Source organism: Cynoglossus semilaevis, chromosome 8 (genome assembly GCF_000523025.1).
Source record: "Cynoglossus semilaevis isolate Cse_v1.0 chromosome 8, Cse_v1.0, whole genome shotgun sequence".
Taxonomy (NCBI): Eukaryota; Metazoa; Chordata; class Actinopteri; order Pleuronectiformes; family Cynoglossidae; genus Cynoglossus; species Cynoglossus semilaevis.
Window position 1 is genome coordinate 24,328,252 of NC_024314.1, and position 24,698 is coordinate 24,352,949.

The 24,698-nt window shown below is 40.3% G+C and overlaps 1 protein-coding gene across 5 annotated transcripts in view; it reads right to left on the reverse strand.

Annotated features, from left to right (window-relative positions):
* The window catches only part of nrcama (neuronal cell adhesion molecule a), a 44,174-nt gene extending 19,770 nt beyond the window's left edge, over positions 1-24,404 (reverse strand). Inside the window, exons 1-2 of one of the 5 annotated variants that reach the window (XM_008315800.3) lie at positions 24,015-24,404; positions 22,689-23,066 (exon numbers count right to left, since the gene is read on the reverse strand). The gene's annotated coding sequence lies outside the window, so the exon portion shown is untranslated. The remainder of the gene's footprint in view (positions 1-22,688; positions 23,067-24,014) is intronic. The other 4 variants (XM_008315804.3, XM_008315805.3, XM_008315806.3 and 1 more) reach the window with 4 other exon arrangements.
* Between the last annotated feature and the right edge of the window lie 294 nt (positions 24,405-24,698).

A 24,698-nucleotide genomic window follows, 5' to 3' on the forward strand; every position in this document is an offset into this window, starting at 1 on the left:
CACTGACTCAGAGGTCAAAGCCAAGAGGTCGAAGACTCACGTTACATTTGTCTTGATAACTCATCATACGTCCTTTCTCTACTTCCTGTTCCACCGATCTGTCTCTCTAAAAATGTCCTACGTGATTCTTTTCAATTGTGAACGTTTCTCTTTTTTATTTCTCATTTTGATATCAACGTTTTTTGCGCAATAAAATAAAGGAACAGAGTTGAAATCTCTTAATTCTGTTGATGTTTCTCCTGACCTGTCAACGTTTTCTACGCAATAAAATCAAGGAACAGAGTTGAAATCTCTCAATTCTGTTGATGTTTCTCCTGACCTGTCAAGCTCAACATCAGGAGTGTGTGTTCTCGTTAAGTGTCTACTAAAAAAAATGAATAATTTATTGACAATCTCAGGCTTTAAACCTCTGCTGGGAGACATTAACAAATAGACTTCAGCTCTCAGCAGCATCTCAGGCGATCAAAGCTGAGATACTTCATGAAAAACTGCAAACTGCAAGTGGGAGGTTGTCATTGTTTATATTACCGTACATAGACCTGAGAGTGAGACAATGAGCTAAAAATATCATGAAAATCAGAACGTGTATGTAGAATGAGAATTTTCTCTTTTTTTTCATCAGTGATACGACCTTAGCCTCGCCGAGGCCCTGAAGAGGTGCCCGGTTCTGACAGGGCCAGGGTGAAAACAGATTCTTTATGTCTTTGAATAGTGTTTTTTTTTTTTTTTTTTATCTGACGGCTGTTCAGCTTGAACTTTTCCGGAGCTCATCCTGTTCAAACTCGCTCACCACAAGGACAAGATGCAAGGCCATTGGCTCAGGTGCAGAAGAGTCCATTCTCCTTTGTACAAAACAGCTCAACATCAGGATGACAGAGAAGTTGTTTTGTGACCAGAACTTTCCAAAATACGAAAGTACGAACCATTGTAAAAAGGAATTTTAACAAACTTTGGATTATTATACCAGAATGAAGGACAACATCTCAATGACTGGACGACCAAAAAAACATGTCCAAATGTCAAGCGCAGTTTCAAGGCCCTCCAGCAGCAGGCCTTGAAATATTTGTTCTGCCCAGGGTTTCCATGTCAAAAATCAGACCCAGCGCCTCTACAGAAACACACTCTAGTGTGACTCAAATACAAAGTTTTGTGTTGACAACTGCTGACAACATCAGAGAGCTGTGCACTGCAGCAGATGTCAAGGTGAGACGGGCTCTGTCTGCTCCGCCGCCAGCTCTTCCCAACGATAATTCAAACCTCTTTGTCTACAGGAGCTTCCAAACCGGATCACACGCAGACATCTTATCAAAACAAACCGTCTAAGCCTCTCTTTGCATTTGTTACAAGTGCAGGCACACACTGACACACACACTCACACACACTGACACACACTGACAAGAAAAAAAGAAGACAAATAGCTTTCCCTTTGGGAGGGGATCAGCGATTCCAGCACAGTTTGCAGAATCCCCCAGCGCCTGCTTTTCTCTGGGGCTTTGTGAAGTGCTGACGGTCAGCGTGCGTCCAGCCTCCGCCACCTTTACAACCGCCACACTGGTGCTATTGTTCCTCCTGTTTACCACCGGGCGGAGTGCTGAAATGGCAGAGGTGTTTCTGGGTCACAAAGTGAATCCTCTGATGGTGTTTTTTATTTCATAATGACAGTTTAAATTTGACGTAAGTCTCACCGCGCTGTAGGAAATTCCCATGTATCTCTTAATTCTCCTAAATCCCTCACTTCAATAGCACAGGCCTGACAAAAAGACTAAGTCGTTTTCATTTCCTGTCTTTTCATCCTCTCTTCCTGTTGAGGGAAAGTGAGCATCCCTGTTTTTCTGTGAAGAGATTTTCAACAGTTTGCTGCGGGCACAATCTAAGGCTCACGTCTCAGAAGGTGACAAAACAGGAAGGGAAGGGACCTTCTGCGTTTCAGTGTCACCCCTGCTGCGCCCTGACACAATCTGCTGTTTGTTTTAGGGATTAAATATGCTAATCTGATGAGGTTACAGATGAGCCCTGCGAGCTGCTTAATTTGGTGGTGTTTCGGTAAATTTAATGATAGATTTAAAAAAAAAAAGAAAAAAAGAAGAATTCTACTTCAGACGTCGTCCCAATGTCTTTCATACCTCTGTCCAATTGGCCCCAATGTCTTTCATACCTCTGTCCAATGTCAAGGCTAAATTTAATTATACTGCATTTAAAAAAAAAGTTTTTTATTGTAATTATTTCACAAAATGAAAAATAAGATTTTACAATTAGCTCTCAAGAGCACATCTCCAGAACCATCCAAAAAGCCCTCTATAACAGCTGTCATTAAAATCCACTTCATCTACTGTCCAATTACAGGCCTGCAATATTTGGACCATTGCACACATTTTTCCAGCCATATGGGCAGGTCTGCTGACTGCTGGAGGCTTCGACCGGGACCTGGATGTGTGCCCATCTGCACATTGGTGTGTGTGTGTGTGTGTGTGTGTGTGTTTTAGCCTGTCTAAGGTCATCACATCAAACGCTGTGGGCGGAGCCAGAGAAGGAGAACAAATGGTTGGATAAAAATATGAAGTGGTTTTGTGTGTTGTGTGAATGTAAATTAGTTTAAACAGAGACAGATGCTTTGTCTTTCAATATAATATCAATGTATGGATTAAAGCAGTGTATTAACACTACACGATACAGTACATGATACAAAACGTAGTACTATAAAAAATACCTCAACTCTTTATCTTTAAGCCCTATCTCTTTTAATCCATTTTCAAAGCCTTGATAGCCGCCATGTTTAGCACAGCTCCGTAATCCATCGTTTATAAAAGTTCTTAAAGAAAATTACCAACACAAAAGCAGCGGTTTGTATTAGCATCAAGACCTTTACGGAACTAAAGATTCCAGGTAAACATATCAACAAATGCTGTTTTTTTTTAAAAATAATTTTTGTTCGTTGTCAACAATTAATGCCTCTGTGCTGCACATGCTGTTAGCTCTCAGCAAGAGCAGACACCAGATGACCAGAAGTTAGGATGTTGTTTGCTGATGGTATCCAAGCACGACGAATATGACACGAAACATGGCACATTTAAAGCTGAAGTCTTTTAATGCCTCTGTGCCAGAACAACTTGACTACAATACAAAGATCAATCAACAGAGTCCACCAAAATCCATGACAAGAGCAATTGTTGACGAGATAATCAGATTGAGCTGACACAATATATATATTTTTTTAAACACAACAATTCAAGTGTGACAACGTGACAACGGCCATGTGCAGTAAATCTTGCCGGGGTTGTAAACAAGCCCAGTCTCATTGGTATTCCTGTCTGATCAGATTGAGCTGACACAATATTTTTTTTTTTTTTTTTTTTTTTAACACAACAATTCAAGTGTGACAACGTGACAACGTGACAACGGCCACGTGCAGTAAATCTTGCCCGGGTTGTAAATAAGCCCAGTCTCATTGGTATTCCTGTCTGCCACTGCTGAGTTAAAAGGTATTGATGAGACAATATCCACGAGGCCTCGCTACAGTACGTGACTCTGAGCCGGCGCTGCCCTGACATGAGTTACTGTACGTCTCCAGGACTGTGACCGTTAAGGTGTCCTTCAGAGTCTGATCCCTTTTTATGGCTTCAGCCCTTACATATATATATTTTTTGCAATTTATTTATTTTGCAATTTTCTCGTCTATTCTAATTTAGTCAGATTGGAGTCGGTGCCTTTTGTACAAACCAGGCAATTTAATGGAACTGATTAACCGTAAGACACAGACGATCGGAACCATCGACCATTTGTTGGTGAAAATGCTGTTTAGCCACGATGAAGGCAGATGTATGAAGTCGACAGGAGAGAAAATGGCTCGATGGGGAAAGACAGGAGGTTACTGCAGTGGGAGGGGCCTAACTGACAACGACATGGCAGTGCCAAATGTTGGCATTGTCCCTTTAAATGTTCGGCATCCATCTGTTTATCCACATAAATCAGGGAAAGGAGGAAAGTTAAATGGTAAAAAGAAGAAGATATAATAATTAGGGATGTCCGATATTATCGGCCAATCGATATTAGCTTAGATATGAATGTAATATCGGTAAGAATCGTTATCTGTTTTTCCAACAATAATAGCCAAATGGCTACATATATCAGTACCGGTTGATATTGGAATCGGAAATTAAGTGTTTGGACAATATCGGACATATCGGAAAATCAGCAAAAAGTCCCTAATAATAACTAACTATTAAAACCTACTGTATGATGACTTTAATTCCCGACTACTACAGCATGTAATCCAATTGAATCCAAGTACTAAATATTTAAATTAAAAATTTTGCTTTACAAAAATAACTGTTCACATTTAAGGAGAAAAAACTTCATTTACCAGGAGTTTTTAAAGTCCAACATGGTGGACTACAATAAGACAGTCCACTACAATAAGACAGTCCACTACAATAAGACAGTCCATTCTCCTGAAAGCAAAATATAGTTGACAAATGGACATAATCAGAGCCAGACATCAATTCATTCTTCATATTAACCTCAGTGTCACACACGCTGCAACATGAATAAACGGACACGTGTGAGGAACTCCTCCAGGAATACACAACAAATGAACGTGCCCTGCCGGACACACAAAGCCTTTAATCAATAACCAAACTGTTTCCAGTCACTTTTATTACTTTTACCTCCAGCAAGGGACACAAATAAAAGGTCCTCCTCCTTCACGTTACCCCTCCAGCCGACGGGCCTCCGTCCGTGTCCATGAATGCATTACCCTAATCTCCAGAGAGGTGGCTCCATTCATCTCACATTAGCAAAACAAATGTGACCGCCGGTCCCATTTAGACGCAAAGCCATTAAAACCGAGGTTGGTTCAGAGAAGAAAGCCAGTGGACGCCAGTGTGAGTTACCATTAATTAGCCAAGGTTGAGTCAATTGAACACTGCGTGTTTACCCGACGTTGCAGAAAACCAAATAATTGTGTTAGTCCGACTAGAACCAGACTCAAACAAGACTTAATCCAATATCATTAGAGCAGACTAACACATTCAGACAATGTGGTCGGAAATCAATTTGCTTCGGCAAGTATGAGTTAAACCAGTCCTTCACTGGTTGGCTGTCGGCACAATGAGATCCCTGGTTTGGAACAATGTCACATGATACAGATGAGCAGGATCCAGGCTGCATAAACAGTGGAAAGGACGGCCAGAGAGAAATAAATGACTAGAGATGAGACACATGTATTATTTAGAGGAGAAATCTAAAAGTGCTTCATCATCACAGCAACAGAGAAGAGGAGGGAGACAGAGAGACGGCGAGAGGAGGAAAGAGAGGAGAACTGGGAGAAGTCAGGACTAAAATAACCTCCTGGGCCTGACTGTAAAAATAATCATTTAACACGGAGAAAAACACAGAATATATGAAAGACCTGGATGTTACACGATAACAAAAATCGGTTTTCTGTGATGTGAAATGACAGTGTCAACATCACAGGGGTATTACTGCCACCTACTGTAAAGGAGTGTGAAAAAGCAAGTCTCTTACTCTTACTGAAAGCTAGACCTTGAACCACTTTTTAAGCAAGTCTCTTACTTAGGCTGGGGACCGACTGAAAGCTAGACCTTGAACCACTTTTGGGTAGAGCCCCACAAATTGAGAATTCCTTCTATAGAGTACCCTTCACCAGCCAAAAACCTATATGTAAAAATTAATAATTTATAAAATTCAAAAAAGACTCTCTGCGTCAAACATATATGTGTATTGCTAGATGTGGTCCGTTTGTTTTTTCAGACCTAAGTAAACAAATTTGACCTCAATATGGTGTGGAATAATAATAATAATAAAAAACAGTAGCCTGTGATTCTTAAGGGGGCGCTGTGCTGATTGGTTCTTACTCAGGTCAGCTGATGACCTTGTGATTCGCTGGTAGAGGAGCTTTACTTGGAGTAAACACTGGAGACAATAAGTTTGACTCGGTTCCTAACAAAAACCTATGTTTGACGTTTGACAGAGATTCTTTTCACGCAATCCACTCAGACAAAGTGAGGGAGACTTTTCAAAATGACAAGCCAGGCTAAAGACACCTTAAAATGTTATGGGGATTCTAAATAAACAAACTACAAAATACGAGGGGAAGTCAAAAAGTTCGAAGGATTTAATAACTGCAGTGAGAGCAGAGGCCAGGCTTTTTTTTAAAGAGAAAAATGAAAAAAAAAAATCTCCCTGATGTAAACATTAAGTCGTAAGAGATTGAAATAACTTTTCTCTTTGTTTGGTCTAATTCTACAAACCTTTCATAAATATGCAGGTATCTGGAGTAAGGCTGAAAAAAAATGAAAACTCCACATCTGTCACATCAAATGGGAGACTTGTGGGGGTCAACAAAGGTCAACGGCAGCAGCATGAATTGAAACAACCAGAGCAGCGATCGTTGCAATTGAAGCCACTCATAAAAAAAAAAGAAAAGAAGAACAGGGGCAAATCTGGCGTCTGAAGGTGTAGCTCCCGTCTCTGCCTGTAGATGTCTACCCGCCTCCTGCTGTGTGATCACTAGGTCCAACCGCCCGCTGCCAGCTCCTTATGATTTACAATCCGCCCTCTGTTTCAATTAGCTGCCAGAGTTAATGGATCCACTGGGACAGAGTGGAAGGCATGTGTCTGAAGGTTTTAGTATGTTTGTGCTGTGTGTGTGTGTGTGTGTGTGTGTGTGTGTGTGTAGAGGCTCCAGACTATGATAGAATAACTGACCTGAGGCATGAATAAAAATGTGGCAGCACTTGTATGTATGTGTGTATGTAATAACCCCCCCCTCCCCCCCACCCTGCGGGGCTGTGGGGGCCTCTGCAATCAGCCGCAGCAGCAGCTGCATTAAAAAGACACTTAACACAGGGGTCTGTCCTCCACGGCCACGGCTGCTCACAGCTGATTCCATGAACAATACTGACTCACACACATGAATACACACATAAACATACACATACGTTTTACGGCACAGATGCTAGCTACAGTATAGCCTCCAAATTATTTAAAAATAACAAATGTAAAGCTTAAATGTTGAATTGAGTAAATTAAATGTTGCCCAAACATATTGATAATGATCAGCAAATCATTATCAGACAAAAAGACACAACTGTTCCACAAGACGAGACAAGATTAGCACACAAGCTAAAAACAGCTAACCAGAGCTAACACAACATGTCTTTGTAATTAGTGCTCTAATTCCAACACAACAAAGTATTTAGGTTTGAATAAAGTAACTGAAGCCTTAATAAAATATATATATTTTGTATACCCTGGTAAAAAATATATAAAACGGTGCAGAATATCTGTGAACATTTGAAAACATTGCGAGAGGATAGAAAACATTAAAAGGTAGGTATAATATACATTGCAAAAACCTAGCTAAACTAGCTTAAACATTCTATGTACAGTAAATAGCCTAGCTATATAATTATATATATAATTACAATGATTTAAAAAATGCTTAAGATACATGTTTGATTTGGCTAAAAAAGAATAACAAAGTTCCAAACAGTTGTTTTCTAGCTAGCCTGGAATTTTTCACGGCAGTTTGCAGGTGTTTTCCGTGGCCTGCTTGGCTCCGACCTCATTTCTCTTCTACCTGTGACAGAGATAAAGGGTGAGAGTCGGAGCACTTCTTGTGAAATTCCTTCTTTAAGAACGTCCTTGAATTTCACACAGTTGCACCGGAGCGTTGTAGTAAAATGGCAGAAAATAAGGGCGGCTCTTGATATTTTCTATGAGTCGGTGCAACAACATATGTTTAGACAAAAAGCGAGAGGGTGTGAGGGTGGAGAAATACATCCACGTCGTGGCCAGATTTACAGACGGTGTGGTGTGGTGTGAGACGTGTCTCCACGGTGACTGCTCTGTCATAACTGGAGACGGTAACAGCTGCACTGTAACGACGGTCCGCAGGAGCAGAAGGTTGTTTGTTCTAGTAACAGACATCTCTGAGCCATCTCTAATACAAAGACGCCATCTTATGAGTGTTGAGAAATGAGAACGATGAGATGGAAAATAAAATTAAATAAAGAAATATTTCCAATCACATCTGGTCATGAGACTTCTTTAAATCCTGTGATAAAACGTCTCTGTGAGCTGGATTTTTATACACAGGAACTCACAGGCATTGACAGCTGCTTTGTTGGTGTTTTCTTAAACCACTTAACACCGATGCTTGGCAAGCAAGTGGACCAAAACATCACGAAAAGTCGAGTCACAAAACACCTGAAAACATTCTCTGAAAGTCATTCCGGAGAATGTTTTCATCTGAAAAATGTGAGCCTTCCGTGAATCAAACCCTAACTAAACAAACTCAAAGATATCAAGGATTGAAAACACACACGCATAACATGAAAAAAAAAAAAAAGATAGCACTGATAAAATTTCACAAAGTGGAATGATAAGAAAGCAAATGGTGACAGATGACAAGTCCCAACAGAACATTCAGCCGAGCGGCAACCACTGATTTCGGAATGCCGTGAGATTCTTCTTTTGACACATCACTGAGATTAAAGATCTGGCACAACCTCTCGGGTCAGTTGATACAAATGCCAGATTGTGCGTTAAGTGGACCTGAACAAAGAGCTAGATGTATCATTTTCCCCGAAAAAGAAGAAGCAGTAGAATAAGAAGAAGATGCTAATGGGTTTAGCTGTTAGCTCCCAGCAAAGACAGTGAGAAGAATTGGAATTTTCTTTATTCTAGACGGTAGTACAACACGTCTCTTTAAAGCCCTTTATCTATGTGCAAAATTGTTGAACGTGTATTAAAATAAACTGAACTAAAGGTTAAAAAATTGGACCAGGCTGATGGTGATTTAAGACTTTTAAACCTCAGACTACAGATAAACGAACATGAATTTCTCAAGTCTAAACATGTCCAGGTTCTAGGTTTAGAGAGTTTCTCACTGTCATTGAACTGCTCTTTTGGACTGTTGTGTATTTTATTCTTAAAGGCTGAAAATGCAGCATGTTTAGTTCAGCCTTCCCAGCTGTCTTTGAAGCCTCTGCAGCGCAGTTCAAACCTCACACTGCCTTTTAATATTAATGCATATGACTGTGTGTGTGTGTGTGTGTGTGAGAGAGAGAACCAGAGAGAAAGAGAGGGGTTGGTTACCATGGATATTTCTTTTTTTTTTTTTTAAACCAGTCTCTGAATGTCCCTCGAACGACAGACTCAAACACCCAGACACAGTCACGCCAAACAGAGCCGTCACATAGAGCTGGGTTTAATCAGAGAGATTTACTGCCTCCTGAAAGTTAGTCGGTTTTTTTTCCATCCCCCCCCAGAGGTTAAAGAACCTCCTCCCAATCCTGCTGTTCCCACTCTGCACTACACACAATACCCACAATGCAGTCATCGGGAATGTCACTTGTGCACACAGAGATGTAATATGCAAGAAAAGATAAATGGAGATTAAGGATCAGTAGGACGTGGCATTCCTCTGCGGCTGATCCTCTGCTGTTCCACTTTCAACAACCGATGTGGAAGATACTGTGAAAGCGTCCAGGTATGAGCTCTCTATGGGGATTCCGACAGAATTATAGAGACTTATTTTAAAGCCACGATAGATGGCGTGTATAAAAGAAAGGACCTAAAAATAATAAGTGTTGTCAGAACGAAAAAAAACAGACGGACTGGGTTTGGAATATGTCTGAATCTGATTGATGGTGTTTGTGCCAGGTCAGTGCAGATGAAATGTCTTCTCCATTTGATGCTCGTTTCCATTAAATTCACTCACAGCAAGGAAGCAGCTTTCTGTGGAGTTTGATTTGTATGTTAATGCAGTGATAGTTCAGGCTGTGCAGATGATGGCGCCGCACGCTACGGTGGAAGACACACGCACTGAACCCCTGTTACGCAAACACTAACACAAAACAAAGACCAACCCAACATGACTCTGTCTGTGGTACACCAAAGCACCAGGAACAACACATGAGACACTGCAAAAAAAAAAAAAAAAATTCAAGAAAATTAGCTAATTAAATTAGCAAAGAACTGGAATTGGCAATAAAGACGTCTCCATTAAAACCACCAGGCAGTCAAATGGGAATCAAGGTAAGTGGTCGCTTAATAGTCGACTCCAAGAGAGCTCATGGTTCATAGCAAAAATAGCTTAAAAGCAGCTCATTAGCATTGTTAGCATCGTAATGCCAACTGAGAATTAGCATTAGCCTGAAACCATGAGAAGTAGCTAACAGTTCACAAAAATCAACGAGGATGGCAGAAATAAATAAATAGAAAAAAAAATACATTTATATTTTAGGACCTAAACAGTGTGATTTATTAGCCCAAGAATTAGCAAGTAGCTAAAACTGCAATAGAAGGTCAATTACGTAGTTTAAATGTAACTTAGAAGAAAACTTTAGTGAGCTCATCACTAAGCAAATAACTAATCATTTTGTAGAGAAATGCCTCAACGGTAATTAACAACAATTAATTAAATGACACTTAAATACAAATATAATATAATGCTAAACATGACTCTACGAACATGGTAGAAATGGTTCATGGGAAAGAAATAAATAAATAGAAAAAAAAATACATTTATATTTTAGGACCTAAACAGTGTGATTTATTAGCCCAAGAATTAGCAAGTAGCTAAAACTGCAATAGAAGGTCAATTACGTAGTTTAAATGTAACTTAGAAGAAAACTTTAGTGAGCTCATCACTAAGCAAATAACTAATCATTTCGTAGAGAAATGCCTCAACGGTAAGGCAAATATAATTCAATGCTAAACATGATTCTATTCACGTGGTCACCACTGAGAGAGCAAAGCTGTCAGTGACAACCCCAACCCCCCGGCCCCCAAGTCAGAACCCCGGAGACCACGTTTTCTTGGAGGTCGACACAAGGGGAAAGCCATTGTACGACAAGGATGGAGACGAATGTAGAGTGAGCAGAATGAGGGGCAATAACAAACAGTGAGGTGGAAATGAGAGGGTGAGGAAACAAAAAAGGACAAGGGAGGGCAAACAGTGGAGACAGGGGAGCAGTGGGAGGCCTGGGAGACGTCCAATATTGACTGAATATCTTCTTCCTAACAGAGGACAGACTGAGGACTGAGGCCCAGAAACAGCAGTGAAGAGACAGAGGGTTTTTTTTTCCATATGATCTCATTAATTTGAGCCAAAAAAATCTTCAGTTCTCAGGCTGGAAGCAAACACAGAAGCTGCTCAGAACGCAGCAGCTACTGGGACAGTGAAGTATAAATACAGCAGTGTGTGGACACAGACATATTACCTTTTTTTATTTTTTACAGAACCCACATCGGACCATCCTGCTACAATACATGCTAGCATGCCTGAAATGTTAACACACTGACAGCAGTGTCATAAAATATAAAAGCCAGACCATCCCGCTACAATACATGCTAACATGCCTGAAATGTTAACACACCGACAGCAGTGTCATAAAATATAAAAGCATTACTTTACATTACTGTAGTGTCATTTCTTTTTAAAACACACTCACTTGAAATTCTAACCAATTACACACGGCTAATGGACACCGTACGAGAAAATTGTTCTATGCAGATGATATATCAGATTTTTTTTTTTTTTTCACAGCCCGGATAGAAAGAACAGATTTGTCGTTCCTTGCAGAGAACATCACTAGAAAAGAACAAAACTAGGAAAAAACAGGAAAGATGTCATGTCTGAACTGTCTATTTTTAGAACCTATCACAGAACACAGACTCCTCTCGCTTCCAGAGCCTTCAAGCTTCTCTTTCCCATTTACAGTATATTGATCAGATCAGATTAAATCTGACTCATACACAGTCATGTGAATCCCACATAAAAATTTCATCAAAGATGATGAGGGTACCCCGAGGTGAGAATTACCACTTGTAAGGAAAGGAAATGACATTCCTGCAGTATAACCTCTTTTTATAATCTAATTACCTTCTGGCTCAGACTCTGCAAACCAAGATCCAAAAACAAGAACTTTAATCCTTTTAATTCATTCTTTCGTTCGTCTTCTTGTCTTTTAATCCCTTTCAGAGTATGGGGAATCTGTAGCTAATCCCGTCAGAGCCCTGGGATTGAGGACCCTTGCTTTAAGTAAGATACATTAATGTCCCAGCGCTGCTTTTCAATTCATGAGTGCTACTTTTCTTTATGGCCCTCCAGGTCAAATAAACTCTCTTCAATGGCTCCGCACTTTGCAAATGTGGCAACATTTGGTGGTCTGACAAAAGACGCCTTAATAGAGCTACCCCGGCTGCCACGTGTTGAAGTACCAGAGGCCGACGCAATTCACGTGACAGCCATGATTTATGACCGCACCTGAAGAAGAACGAGCAGAGTTTTTTTTTTTACTTATTTGGATGTTGTCACAGATCAGTAAGGCTCAGATGCTGCTGCAGAGCGCAGCGTCACTGGAGCGTGACTCCAACAAGCTGGAATCCATACACCATGTCTGAGTCTGACTGAATTTGCCTCCCACTTTGTCCTGATTTTCATTAAACAAATTCACAATGCAACAAGCCTGACCCAGAGTCAAATAAGGCGAACAAAACAAAGCCCGGAATCTCCCCCAACACTGTGAAAAGGCTCTGAGATCATTGGTTTCAACATGCTGAAATTACATGTGGGTCATTTCCACAGCGCGTGGATTAAAAATACCACGTCTGATGCTAATTTGATACATTTGATGACAGCCCAACGAGGAATGATTCCCTGAGAGTGTCCCAGTAACCTTATTATTCAAAATCAATTCTGGAACTAAGGAAATTAATCTCAGTTCTACATGATAACTTCTGCTGAAGAAACAATTTTTTTAGTTTTTATACAGTAGCTCAACTCAATTCATGGCAGCCGACCAAAAATCGCTGTTTTTTTTTTTTCTTCATTTTTCTTATTTCTCTGAGGTGACAAATTTGTCTGTAAACAACAAATTATTTTTTACTTTTTTAAAAGAAACAAAAGATTGTCATTTACACATAGACTGTAGTGCAGTGGTCTCAAACTCCAGGCTCAGGGGCCAATGTTGGCCCACTGCTGCCTCACATTGGGCCTCTGACTAGAAATCAATAATTATTTTATTTTATTTTCAAATTTTCATTTATTAGTCTCGAAGATAAATTAATGCATCGTCTGCAAAAAGTTGACTTTTGGTGCAAACATTAACTCATGGTACATGGTACACTTTTGGCGCAAACATTAACTCATGGTACATGGTACACAGACGCACACATAATGCTGTATTCTTCACTGGTGTGTTTTGAGTGTTTTCTGCTTTGTCACTCCAAGGTGCTCAGGTTGTAAGAGTCAGCACTGAACCAGCTGTGAGTGAGGACACTGCTACCTCTACAGGCTTAAGTCAGCACTTTGTTTTTCTAAAAACAGATGCTGTTGAGAGCACAACGCTGCAAAGCAGCATATTGTTTCTGTCCGGGCACCAAGGTTCTGGTTCCAAACTTCCTTACAAATGATTTTAAGACGATTTAGTGGAGGCAAAAACAAGCAAAACCAACACATACAGTTACAAACGCTCCACCGTTTCAACAATAAAACATGATGAGTGCTCTGTCTAAACAGATTTAATCCAACTGAAGGGATGTTGACTAACCAAGACAAAGTGACTTAACCTGCTTAATGCCATCAAGCTTGTGGTAATGAGTGTGTGAGGGATCACTGAGCTGCCTAAAACCAGGGATCTTTGCTTTCAGGGTGTCCTCTCCTAATCCAAGGATCAATAATCTCTATGTCAATACAACGCCATGAGCCGACGTTTATGGATTAGTGATACTGGATACACACCATCAGTCAGTGTTTTCAAGCCAATCACAAATTTAAGTCTATGATAGTTTCTTCTTTTTAATTTTTTTTTTAATCAGACCCAATTTTATCAAATTACCTTAGCAAGTTGCTAAATGTTAACTTTTATCTATGACAGCAAAGGCATCACTGTCAATAATTTTGGGCATCAGTACCAGGACCTGGAATTGGTGAGTTTGTGAAGCAGAAAAATATCTGGTACTTTTGTGTATCTGTTAGGGCAGGTGTGGGCAAACTTTTTGAGTCACGGGCCACATGGGTGTTCCAGGGAAAAGGCAGAAGTATAATGATAATATAAATAAATTATATAATTTGGAAAAGTTTGGCGGGCCGAGCTAAAAAACTGAACGGGCTACATCCGGCCCCTGGGCCGTAGTTTGACCATGCCTGTGTTAGGGGATATCCAAAATGTATTCACACCTGATGAGACACTGTATTTTTTTTGTACAGCTTGCATCTCTCATTCCATTGCAGAGTAATACGACACAGTATCAAGGACCAGTATCAAGGTCGGTGGCCCAAGTAAAAATTAGCTTGGATGCTATCTATCGATTGTAGTACACAACATGCTAATCAAAATGTACATATAACCGCAGTACGGTCACACCAAGCATTCTGTTTATTACAATACATGGATTTTAAGACATGAAAGTGAAGCCTTCATTTCATTCCCTCAGACGTTTATGCAAACACAGTCGTCAATTATCAGTCTCCCAGGACAGGTTGACAGATTGAATGGTTACACGGATGACACACAATGGAAGGCGTGCAGCAAAGACTCTTCATCAGATAAACATGTTTGGTGTGTAAAAATGAAAACAGCAAACATTGAAAGGGCAGGAACACGCCAGGGAAAGTGCTGGTATTAACCGTGTGGTTGCTGACCAAACAAGTTACAGTTAATGTGATCCAACACGACAGGGACACGCCCCTGTCTTGACACTTGATAGCTCGTGTTTCTTTATGGGAACGTGAACAAAGGAAACCACCATGGGAAAACAACGTGATACGTGAATTAACAAAACTTAATATTGAGACATCTTTTGTCACATGAACATCTAGAAGGTGATTTATCCCATGGCCCACAGCAGTAATGGATGATGGGTTTTCGAACGCATTTACTGCATGACAAAGCGGAGGTTTTTAGTGTTTTTAAATGAAACGACTCACAAACTGGAGTCAATGGCAGGTTGTTTTTTTTTCATTGTTGGAAAAAAGTATGTCATTAATGGGAAAAACATAATACAATATATTCACAGAGACGATGACTGCCTCCAGCTATAAATATCAGGTGAGTAGCTACAATAGAGAAAAATGAGCCAAATTGGTAATTTGCCATATTCCCTGACAACAAATAGGAAAGTTGTAAGCAATGTATGACCATGACATTTTAATTTAATGCATATCTGACAAATATGACATTAATAATGTTTCATAGTGTTTTAAAAAGAAATCTGAAATTAACCTGCAACAAAATTCTGCTACTATGCTCTCACAATTTAAAAAAATCTTTATGGCTTTAATTAGTGCGGGACAACTGACACAAAAGACATAAATTAGCTAAAGTTACTAGCATAGCTGGCATAAAAATCAAAGATAAATCAGAAGAAGGACCAATAACAAATATTCTGTAAGTGGAGGGATAAGTAAAACGTAGGCAAACATTTAGAGAATTAGCTCTGTATACATAGCTTAACCAAATAAGTCCTACTAACCGGTAGCGTTAGCCAGGAATGCATTACAAATTGCTGAAGGTTAGCCGAATTAGCTGGAAAATAGCTTCCAATTTGATTAGATTTGAAGTTAAAATAGATCAAGGATGTTAGCGCGTAGATAGAAAGCACAACTAGTAAAACAAAGTTTTAGCCACAAGTAGCTAGTAGTAGTCATCAAAAGAAAGATTGCTACAAAATACTACATTTTTAAAATGTTTTTTCATTTTTTTTTTTTTTTTTGAAACTTCACATTAGTGGCACGGATGTATTTCTTTTTTTTTTTTTTTTTTTTTTTTTTTTGTTCCTGTTTCACAGCAAAAACACACAGACAGACATTTGTGTGGCCAAATTACAGCTTCTGGCTCTGGGCCAAATCATTAAAACCGTTAATTATCCCTGTGCCTCTGGAAGAATCTGCAGGGAACAGTTCTATTAATAAGAAAAAGGTTAAGGCGAGAGTCTTTTAAACCAGACAGCAAACAACGATTTAAACAATCTAGCTAACCATCCCACACCATGTTGTTGTTGTTTTGTTTTTGTTTTTTTAATCTATTCCATCCATTTATTTACCTTTTACTACTGTACGATCTTCCATATATTTACCTTTTACTACTGTACGATCTTTGTTCTAACTGGCTCCTGGCCAGGCACACCTCTCCTACTGACCTGTGGCCTTTCCAGCATCTCACCTCTAACTGCAATAAACCTAAGTGCTTGGCATCCAGAGTGAATAAAGCAGCAGAGCAGTGCAGGTGTATGTGGCAGGCAAAAATAAACCGCCTGCTCAGCAGTTTAGAGGGTAAAAGAGGACAAAGAGAGGGAGGAGACAGAGTGACACGGTAGGACAGCATTAGCACTGATGTGAAACTGTCGACTGTTAGGAGCCGGAATCCAGGAGCATCAAATGATGCTGAGTACGAGTAAACAGAAAAAGAACACGTTTGTACACCGCCGTGTTTTGTCCCAAAAATGTTGACATTAATCATGTGCTACATGATATTTAAATAGGTTTACTGTATCAAAATGTGTAAACAACAAACGAGCGAGTTGAAGTCACAAAAAACACGTTAGCGCCTCAAACCAGGTCAGGTCACAAGTCCTAGAATTTAATACTACGAGATTGGATATTTTACTGCTGCTGGACGTAGCTTAAGAGGAAACTGTGGATGTATGACTCCTGACAAAAAAATGACAAAAGTCATTAACACATTTTTTCTATTTAAATCATGCACACATAGATGGATGCAGTACCACTGCTGCCCAGCAGGGATTTAAAAACATCACTATCTTAGAAATCTTTTTGTAGAACAACAAAACCTTTTTTCTATGCAAGTCTTTTTACAGATTTATTTTTATTTACCGTAAATAGATTTCGAGCCTTATCTAAGACTTACAGTCGTACAGATTTATTGTTATTTACCGTAAATAGATTTCGAGCCTTAAAAATAAAAGTTCAATTTTGAGGTAGTAAAAACGGAGGTTGAAAAACAAAGATAGAGTTTAGACTGTGAACTAAAAACTGAAGATCATATTAATGATCGACGGTTCTTAATTCAAAATCACTCAACCTGAAGGTAAACAAGTAGCATCATGTTTTGCGTTTCAATCGTTTTTATGCCGATGACGTCTAGCTGTGTAGGTTTTAGGCTATTGTGGGGGTGTGGCTCTGTCACACATACTTCAGACATCAATATCTGAGGTTGGGTTTTAGACTAGGTCTAATAGTCACTTGAGAAAATTAAAATCATAATCAATGTATATTAATAAAATGCTCCGTACATTATTGATCGTCATTTGATATCTCTTGATGGTGTGAGGAGTCCAACGTCCACTGGTGCAAATGAAAATGCTCTTTACGTGCATCAGCCTCACTTGTTTCCACGTCCACCAACAGATACTTTAAGCACAGCTCAGAACAAAAGACAATCAGGGGTAAACAGGAGCGTACTGTACTGCTCCATGATTATCCAGACAGATGTTGCATCTCCAATTATCTGTTCAAGGTCCATTCAGCTCCATATTTACTGTAATGGCTCCATCACTAACCAGACACATGTAAGGCTGATTGATGACTTCTTCACACTCAGACCTGCTGTTGCGATCCGTCCTCTTCATCCACTCGCCTGGCAGTTTCTAAAAAGCCAGTGATTCATCCTCTTACCGAGCAAAAGGGCCTCATTGAAGGGCGGCCGGCCGGCTACTTAGGAAGGGTGGGCTGGAGAAAAAAAACCACATAGAGGCTCTATTGAACCGGAGTCCTTTTTCCCACAGGAGGGAAGCAGATGCTTCGGATAAAACATTCCCTTTGGAACTTGGGTCGGACTTCTAAGGCGGGTTTTCTTTATTGCAAAAAATGAGCGGGAATGGCAGCAACACTAGCCATCGTTAGCTGGTCATGGGATGAATTAGGTCGTCAAAAGGTCAAGAAAGACAACACGCACAGACAGAAGAAACATGAAGCTTTTTTAGGCTCGTAAAAATACAACAAGATTAATCGGGATTCATGAATATGACCAAAGAAATCTGTGTTTTGCTGGAACTAAAAGACAAATAAGAGTATGTAGATGTTTTTGTTTTATCCAAATCATGGAATTATTATTATTAATATTACTGCAAAAACTAGAAAGTTGGTGAATTCACTGTGAATCTTTCCATTGGGTGTAGAACCCATTGAGGTTTGCTGTCAAAACTTTCTTGACAACCGTTTCCTCAACAACACCGATCAGCCCACGGTCCCTCACAATCCATTTCCAAAAATGTGTCAGTCACTTCGTCAGCAGTAGACTCACTTACTGCCCTGCACTCAGTGTAAGTCAAGCCGGGTGTTTTCACCCGAAGATGAACCTGCCACAAACACACACTGGGCACTGACATGGTATTTAAAGCCCAAGGTGCTTCAGTGAAACCAATACTCTTCCTGCAGTGTGTGTGTGTGTGTGTGTGTGTGTGTGTGTGTAAATGACCATCTTTGTATTTTTATAGTCTACACAAACTCTTCGAGTCCCGACATTTCACCAGAGTCGCTGTCAATCTCTGGACAGTGGGATTATTGCACAAACAGCGTGAAGTATTTTGTCCATGCATCGAGTCAAAACATTTGTTTATCGGCATTTTTGACACAGACACGGTGAGGAGTTAACCAGATACATTTACAGAAGGAAGTCCAGCCAACCCTTTTCTGCCAATTCAGTAAAAGTTTCGAGTGGAAATGAATCATCTTCACCTGCATATGGCTCTGGAATTGAATCAGCAACTTAGGAACTCCATGTCTGGCAACTTTCTCTGGGCTCACCCACTCACACTTGCTGTATTTTTTTTCCACATTCCACCAGAGAACAATTGCCAAATGTGCTGTACCATAGGGTTGTTTTTGCATTATATGGCTATACATGTAAAATACAACATTACTGAGCAACAGCAACATCTATTGGCGGAGTTACTCAATTCACGTTTCCTGCCACTGAGTCAACCTACTTGTCTTCATCAAACACTGTGATATTCCTTCATTTCTTCTTCTACCGTAAGTGTCCGTCACCATATGGCAACGACTATTTTGTTCTTGGCCACAAGATTCCCCACGTTTCATTATTTAATCTAAGTGTCCGTCACCATATGGCTAACGACTATTTTGTTCTTGGCCACAAGAAACCGTCCTCAAAAGAAGTCAGGGAGAACAACAACATCTGTTTCCCCAGAAATCTCCTGGCGACAGCAGAATGTCCCTGTCCCTGGAACGGTCCGCCATTTTCCACTCCATCAACCTCCGGGCAGACAAACTAATTTAATGTGTCCACGTACCTTCAATGAGTAGACAATCGTGTCCAGCTGTGGACCGGGGCTGTAAGAGGGTAAAGATGCTAATGACCCACAACATTAGCCTAGCTGTGTTTATTTAGCTGTCGAATCAGCAAAAGACTCCCAGCTGCAAGGCAGGGTTTTAGATGGAAATATGCAAAAGGCTCATTTTACAGTTTCATGAACTGATTTAGACTCAAACGTTGAAGAAGTCTTTAAAGCTGTGGCCCTAAATTTCCCAGAGGGAACTCCCGGGAGATTGATAAAGTTGACATTTGACGTGTGAACACAACTCTCAAAAACACCCAGCACTGTTAAAATCAACTCAACCATTAGTGACTTAATCATTTCCACCCGTGAGTTCCTCCGTTGCCTCCTCGTCATAATCCCTGCCACGGCAGGTCATAATCTGTCGTCACCTCGGGCTACAGCAGACAGAAGGAAAGGGTTCTCTAACAGAAATCACCTGAATGAAGCCTAATGGTCCGTGGATGAGCAGGAGAGTTATGATGACACCGCGGCCGGGGCTGAGTGCGGGCTCTGCATCAGCAGCGTGGGCACTTAAAGTCACAAGTTATGTCCCGCCATGTCTCAGAGAGGGCAACAACAGTCAGGGAGCTAACACTGCCCCTGCAGTGCTACAGTATGACAGGCCAAAACCTTGATTTCAGGAAACTGCCCCTCCTCCTCCTCCTCCTCCTCCTCCTTCTGCTCCTCCTCCTCCTCCTCCACAATTGTACTATTTACAAACAAGAGACAAACGAGGACTTTGACACCAAACAGATGACGAGACGAATGTTCAGTGCTTTACATGTGAAGAGAGATTGAGCTGTATTTCCTGTGTGATGCAGGCTTATTGCAGCCCAGATGTAACCAATCACATCTTCACTGAACTGTGGTTTATTCACAGTGAGTCTCAGTGGTGCTTAAATGTGTCTACTGGTTCATTTCAGGAAATTTTTTAAGCTTTTTAAGGGCGTTTCCAATAGTTTGTTTGGTTTCTAGTTAACCAATCACATCTTCACTAAAGGAACATTAGCAGCGTCAACCGTCAGACACAACAACAGGAGCCCAGTTATGATGGAAAAGCCCAGAAAACAAGAACAGAGTTAAAAAGCTAACTCTTAAATCCTTATGCTTTGTAAAACAAATATATGTATACATATATATATTACTATTTACAAACAAAACTTTTCTTTAGCAGATTGGAATTGAGGCTAACTGGTGAGTTTGTGCCAACCACTTGAGGATGAATTTCAATCGCGTTCCCAGTTGAAACGTGTGTATTTCTGACCTAATTTCTGCGTGAAGCGGGGATAAATTACCTTCTCCGCGTCAGACCAGATGAAGCCGTACTGTAACGTCTGCGCGGAGTTGGTCACACATTAACATAATGTCATTCTTTTCATCACAAAGATTCCTCCAGTTCATTGTCCTCGTGTCAGGTGTGCGATACCCACTGGTTACAAACTCTGTGCAGCAAACAATAGCACCAGGCACCTGATATCTGGTATCTCCATTTAAACGCGTTGGCTGCAACACAATAACACATACCGCTAACGGCTAATAAACGGCCAGCTTGCCAGACGTGAATGCATCAGTATCAGTTGTGCCTGGAATATTCAGTTATTTACGTGTAGCCTCTCACTTATCAACACGGTCCAAACAACAACAACATGTTTTCTAATTAGTCCAATTTATCCCAAACAACAACAACATGTTTTCTAATTACTCTGTCCTGCTAACACTGATTTGTGTGCAGTGATTTAAACTATAAATTGAACTGAAATTAAAAGAAATTGTAAAAAATATCAATATAACCTTCACAGTGCAGGTTAAAGGCTGGCGGAGTGAATATTTCATTGGGCATTTTGAATAATATCTGAAGTCATTTCATCAAATGTCTCTAATGCTTTTGGTGGTCAGCTATTGTTTTGCTAACCTGAGTTGCTGTTGCTTTAATCGCTGTCTGTTAGCTGTTCTATCCTTGGATTTAGCCAAGCGTTGGCTTGTCTGTATTTTCTGGCTAGCATGCAGCTAATTTTAATAAACCTTTGGAAAATCCAAATGCTAATAGTTTTGTTAATTCTTAATGCATGAACCAATGCTTTAAATGCAGTACACAATAGAGCAACAACCCACATTTGTAGTATCAGAGCAGAAGCTTTTGCCTCCAAGGTGTTTGTCAAGTGTGGCTTCCCTTAAAAAAAAAAAAAAAAAAATTGGCTTGACTCCACAGACAAAGTAACCTTCTTTGTTTGTCCTTTTTTTAACATTGTCTTTGTCTGGCAAAGGGCTGCTTTTAATATTGGGGATGTTTATGATGTGGGAATAAATGTTGATTTTTTTTCTTTCAGATACTAAAAAAAAAAAAGACTCTGCTCCCCCTTTGTTTGTATCAACCCACCCAAATGCTAACCTGAACATCTATGAATGCTAAAAGGTACGTACAGGGTTCGGACCAACATACTGTTTACCATCTAAGCAGTGACATTTTCAGGGCAACCCTGGAGTTCAGTATGACAATGCCAGAGCCAGTTTCTGCATGTGTTCAATAGAGTTACTTCATAGTAAACGTGGGCTGGTACCAGACTGGACTATGGTTCATTAAAAAAATGTCTGGTGCGACTGTTGAGCACCTGAAGTCAAGCACAAAGTCACAAAGCTCCAACAATCACAGTTCTCACTAAATGATAACTGGTTGATGTTAAAGAATAAGATGACGTAAAACAGACGTAATATGCTCCTGTCTGATCTTTGTCAAGGGCAACAGATTCAAATATATTTGTCAAAGAAACAGAAAAATAACCAGATTAACGATTAGTCCTGGATGTGAATTCAAATCAACACACCAGGCCCTGCATCCTGCAGTCAGAGGAGCTGAGCATCATCATCCAACCATTCTGTCAAACCACAACTGATAATGAGGATGATGAAGATGATGATGAGCAGGAGGAGGAGGAGGAGGGAGTAGGATGGGGGCCTCCACCGGCAACCGGCACCAGTAACAATACCCCAGCTCCTGCTGCTGCTGCTGCAATCACAGCCAGATACAAGCATTTAACGCAACAGCCGATCCCGACACCGCATGCACGGGTGGTTCTCTCGGATGCAGACCATCGCTTTAGATGCAGAGCATTCAAAAGAAAATAGATTAAAAAAATAAGAAAAATAAGAAAGAAAGAAAAAAGCAGTCGGCGTCAGGCGCCTCCATATTGCTGCTCCACATTTGCACCTGCTGTGCCAGCATCACACAGACACAGAAAACACACTGATCATGTGACACATGCACTGCACCATTATGATGATCCTCCAGATCTGGTGATGAAGATGACGATGACAGGGAAGATAGCTAAATTGAATAAATGAAATAAAATATTCAAACTCACCGTCTGCTGACTCCAGTTTCCTCGCTCCAATCGTGTGGATGATGAGGAGCGTGTCTGGTTGTGTGTGCGTGTTGGTGTGTGTGTGAAAGTGTATGTGTGTGTGTGTGTTTGCGGGGCCGTGTCCGGCCAGTGAGTGAGAGAGTGTGCGTGTCCGTCCCCCTGCTGCAGCAGCGAGCTGTGGTCCACACGGATGCTCCGCTCTCCTCCTCTTCCTCCTGCTCCTCCTCACCTCCTCCTCCCCCGCTCCTGTCAAAGCCAGCAGCGTCCAAAGATCGTCTATGCTTCCGAGAAGAATGCTCACTCGGCTCACTGCAAAATTCAAAGCCATTGTGAAGCCCTTCAAGCATAGGCGTCCTTACAACTGAGCATGCGCAGTATCTATAGGCAGAGAGGAGTAACATGGGTAAGATATTTGTCAAAAAACATTTATTTCACGTGAAATTTACATTTATTTAATTTCACTATTTTATCCAGGGTGTTTTATACCTTTGTGTACCTGTACTGTAAATGGTAAAAACTCTTGAAAAAAAAATCAAATCACACTTTTGTTTTATATGTGTGTGTATTGTCTATTGTCTTCAATTTGTTTTATATGTGTGTGTGTATTGTCTATTGTCTTCAAAGTGCTCATATTTGTGGGAGCGGTGATCTCCTCAGAGTAAGACCTCTTGCACTTACATCTACTATCTTTGTTCCTAACACCCCGTGCAGGAGGGGAAAGAATAAAAATGTGAAGAACAGCGACACCATTTTTATTCAGCGGCAGCAGATCGTCCTGCACGTATGGTAAGATGAATTTAATGAATTTAACAGTAAGTCACGACAGAACTGTCTGTGGAAGGCATTATTGTTTTGGTAGGAGCTTGGTCACGTGAGATGTTTAGCCACAATTATTAAATTCCAGAGCATTTTAGATCGTGGATACTGCGTATTTATATATTTATACCTGAGATTATCTCTGGGCTACATCAATAGTTATATAATTTTCTGCATTTTTTCGCATTATAATTGAATTTTATTTTTTTAGACATGAAATGAACGCTTTTACATTTAAATTGTAACAACCTCCAAACATGTAATTTAATCTGGGTGTTTCTAAATGTTGTCCTTTGAGCAGTAAGGTAAGAGACAGGTGTTTATCAGCCATTGTCCCTGAAGACATATGGCCTCTGTGGACACACACTCAGCAGTCCTGGTGTCAAACACTTGACTGCACATTAGCGCTGCCCAACAACCTGCATCACATGTTAAACTACAGAGCCTTGTATCCACATGACAGCTGTGTGCCAACGTCCTCCACCCCACACCTCCTCCCACATCACTCACCTCCAACCCTGGACATGTCTCACACACATTAGGACTTGTTATCAGTACAAGAGCATCAATAATCATGTCTACAGCCATCATTTATTTTCCTGTTGGAGCCTCCACTCTTTCTCTCTCTCTCTCTCGTTCCCACTCTCTCTCTTTCACACACACACACCTGACATGAATTGTGTTTGGGCAACAGCAGCTGCACATTTTCACCACTAATTACAATGAAAGACATAAAGACATGCAGTTCACTCCAAGGCATTTACAGGTCATCAGCTCGGTGTGGAAAACGTTGTTTCTCTCTCTTCACATAATAATTGTAGGTGTGAACTGTCATCCAGGCCGGGGGTCATGACAAATCCTAGTTGAGTCATGTGCTGTAGCTGCAAGTGTTTTTTTTTATGTTAGCACATACAACCAACAATTATATTTATTTTTTACAAAATGTTGCATCAAAGCATAGGTGGAACCTATATACTGTATATATATATATAAATACAAAGCATAGGTGGAACTTAATCCAGGAAAGAAAATGTTTTTACATTTAATACAAAAAAGGTTTTGGCAATTTTTTTATATTTAATACAAAAAAGGTTTTGGCAATTTAAAACTGAAACATAAATTAAGGTCATTTCAAAAGAAACAAAGATTGGCTTACTATTACCCAAAAAATAATGATTAGACAGGTTGGAAAAA